The sequence below is a fragment of the Gossypium arboreum genome, chromosome 6 (assembly GCF_025698485.1).
Source record: "Gossypium arboreum isolate Shixiya-1 chromosome 6, ASM2569848v2, whole genome shotgun sequence".
NCBI lineage: Eukaryota > Viridiplantae > Streptophyta > Magnoliopsida > Malvales > Malvaceae > Gossypium > Gossypium arboreum.
In genome coordinates this window covers 95,024,498-95,028,231 of record NC_069075.1, presented here as the reverse complement: position 1 = coordinate 95,028,231, position 3,734 = coordinate 95,024,498, and the positions used below count along the sequence as shown (strand labels likewise).

General features: G+C 36.2%; 1 non-coding gene across 1 annotated transcript; it reads right to left on the bottom strand.

The window, feature by feature from the left end:
* Positions 1-2,461: 2,461 nt before the first annotated feature.
* On the bottom strand, positions 2,462-2,568 carry LOC128294258 (small nucleolar RNA R71). The gene has a single exon (XR_008284572.1). It is a non-coding gene; the product is annotated as a small nucleolar RNA R71 (small nucleolar RNA).
* Between the last annotated feature and the right edge of the window lie 1,166 nt (positions 2,569-3,734).

Here is a 3,734-nt window from a genome sequence, read left to right as displayed (position 1 = left end):
ACTAAAAATAGTATAAATGGAATTAAATGATGAGAAAGTTATGATATTGAAGCATAATGAGTCTATTTTCATATGGATAAAAAAACAGGCATATAAATTATACTTTATGAGATATTTGAAACCTTGTGAAACAGGGCCAGAGTGATTTCTGGATCCTCTGTTCTGACTTTACAAATTCATAATAAATTGTAAAAAAATAATTAGAAGTTTTTCTTTATATTTACAGATTGCTTATTGAGTCTAGTTTTAAGAGAAACAAACCTCATAGTCATTTAAATTCTGTATAGAGAGATATCTGATTTGTAATACACAGAGGTCAGAGTAGTCAAACCCTGAAATAGGGGAGACTTTAACTAATAAACTGTACTAATTGGCTTAACCAAAAATTCTAGAAACAAATTAGTAAATAGATATATGAGTCTAGATTTAGGGAAAATTTACGGATTTTGATTTCGAGTTTCGTAACTCGAGATATGATTTTTCTTGAAACTGTGATGCGGGTAGCTAGAAAGCTGTGAATGTAGAAACAAATGATTTGAAGTTCTTAATTTGATAAATTATGTTCGGTAACTCCTCAAGCTCGACTCCGGTGACGGTTTCGGGTGTGGGGGCATTACACAGACCACACGGCTGTGTCAATTTGGCAGGCTCGAGCACGACCTGAAGTAATCGAACACTAGTGTGTGCCACGGGCGTGTCCCTGTAGAGACCAAGTTGAGTCCAATTCGGAAAAGGCTAATTTTGAGGGTTTCTAGGCATACCGATGCCTATAAATACACCCTAGAGAAGGAAGAAAAAAGGAGACGGAGAATAGGGTGTAATGAATTATTCCAAGGAAGCCAATTGATCCATCTTAGAAGCCAGATTCATCATCAAGACTGAAGATCTCTCCTAAATTTCCCTTCAAGAGTTTTGGGTTTTCTTTATGTTTTGTATTCTTTATTCTTTTGAGTTGTTTTCTTATTTAGTTATGAACTAAAACCCCTAAATACCTAAGGGGAATGAAACCTAAGACGAATCTTGTTATTATTTTTTGAATCGTATGATAAATATTTAACTTGTTCTTAATTAAGTACTCTTAATTCTTGTTTTGATATCCCAGGATACTGATTCAAGACATACTCTTATTCAGAGGAGGAATAGACCCTGTCTAAGAGTACATTTTTCATAATTAAGCGGAGTTGATTGTGAGCCTAGACATAGGGTGACAAGATTTTGCTTGATTAGGGTGAAACCTAATAAGGGGATCCATAAATTGAGTTAATGCAACCCTAGAGTGTTAATTAGAGAAAAGTCTAGGTTATTCAGTCTAGGGATTAGACGTTATTAGTCTTGAATAGGAATAATAACATAACTTAGGGGTCTCTACGGAACAAGTTGAATGAATAAATCGTCCGATTCGGAGCCAGAATAACAAGTAAAGTCTAGGTGGATTTTTCCTTAGGTATTGTCTTAAGTCAATCGATTTTTCCCAAAAGCAATTCCCCAATTCTTTTCTCAGTGTGTTCTTAGTTTAGATAATTAGTTAATTAAAACAAAACCTTTTTATTCTTAGGCTAGATAATAAAAAGACAGTCATTACTAGTACTTTTAGTTCCTTTAGGTTTGACAATCCGGTCTTGCTAAAACTATACTACTGTTCGATAGGTACACTTTCCTACATCGCAATAATAGTTAGTTTAAGAATGAGTAATTATAAAAATTTAAAACCTATCACAAAATAACGCGATCAAGTTTTTGGTGCTGTTGCTGGGGAACTAAGATATTAGGAACGCTCAATTTTTATTACTTTAGCCATTTCTTTTTCTTAAAATTTAATTTAATTTTATTATTATCATTATTATTTATTAACCTACTCTTTCTTTCACTTGGTAGGTTTTTATAGTTTATGACTAGAAGAAACCCGTCAGGACTATTACTTTTTGATGAAGAAATCGATCGTACAGTTCGTAGAAACCAAAGAGAAAAAAAGCACAGCTTAAGATACATGGAGAACGAGCAAGAAGACAATACTCAACCCCCAACCGAAGAGATGGCTGAAAACCAAGGCAATCAGCTACCTCCTGCAATTGCAGTTAATCAAAATCCTGCTCCACGCACTATGTATGATTATGCTAAACCTTCTTTAACAGGAACTGAATCAAGCATAGTTAGACCTACTATAGCTGCAAATGCTTTTGAATTAAAACCTAACACTATTCAAATGATACAACAATTTGTTCAATTTGATGGTTTGCAGGATGAGGATCCTAACGCTCATTTAGCCAACTTCTTGGAACTATGCGATACATTTAAAAATTAATGGCGTTTCTGATGATGCTATACGTCTTCAGTTGTTTCCCTTTTTATTGAGGAACAAAGCTAAACAGTGGTTGAACTCGTTACCACAAGGGTCAATTACTACTTGGGAACAAATGATGAAAAAATTTTTACTAAAATATTTTTCACCGGCTAAAACGGTAAATTACGTAATGATATCTCTTCTTTTGTGCAGATGGATTTAGAAACACTCTACGATGCATGGAAGAGATACAAGGACCTTCTGAGAAGGTGCCCTCACCATGGGTTACCGCTTTGGCTCCAAGTACAAACATTTCACAATGGTCTGAATCCTTTGACTCGGCAAATGGTTGACGTAGCAGCGGGCGGAACCATCAAGAATAAAACACTGGAAGATGCCTATGAGTTTATAGAGGAGATGTCACTAAATAACTATTAGTGGCAAGTCTTGAGGACAAAGCCAACGAAAACAGCCGGTGTTTATAACATTGATTCGATCACCATGCTGTCAAATCAGGTAGAACTCTTGAATAAAAGGATTGATGGTTTTCTTAGTTCTTCACAGGTTCACCCAGTAATGCAGTACGAAGCAAGTAGTGGTGGAACAAACCATTCGGAATACCAACCTTATGGCCACAGCATGGATAACGAGCAATTAAACTAACTACATAGGTAATAATCCTCGACCTCAAAACAATCCATATAGTAACACTTATAATGCAGGTTGGAGGAACCACCCCAATTTATCGTGGGGCGGTCAAGGAAATCAAAGACCACAACATCCTCCGGGCTACCAACAACCACCCTACCAACAGGAAAAGAAGCCAAACCTTGAAGAGATGCTCTCAAAGTTTATATCAGTGTCAGAAACCCATTTTCAGAACACTGAGACAGCACTTAAAAATCAACAAGCGTCGATCCAAAGCCTCGAAACTCAGATAGACCAGCTTTCTAAACTAATCTCCGAACGACCACAAGGTAGTTTTCCAAGTAATACTGAACCTAACCCAAGGGAACAATTCAACGCAATTAATATTCAAGATGACGAAGGAGTCATTGAGCCTGAACCAGAACCGAGGCAAGAAATTGTGTAAGCAAAGGTCAAGGTGAGGTGATCAAAATACAAACAAACCAGTGACTGTTGAATATAAACTTCGTGTGACACACCCCAACGCGACAAAGAAAGATCACTCAGATGAACAATTTGGTAAATTCCTTAAACTCTTACAAAAATTACATATTAACCTATCGTTTATTGAAGTTCTATCACAGATGCCAAATGCAATGAAATTTTTAAAAGAGCTTTTAGCAAATAAGCAGAAGTTGGACGAGGCATCGCATGTGGATCTGAACGCAGTTTGCTTGGCCATTCTCCAAAATAAACTACCCAACAAACTAAAAGACACAGGGAGCTTTACTATTCCTTGCTTAATTGGTAGTTTAGATGTTAATCA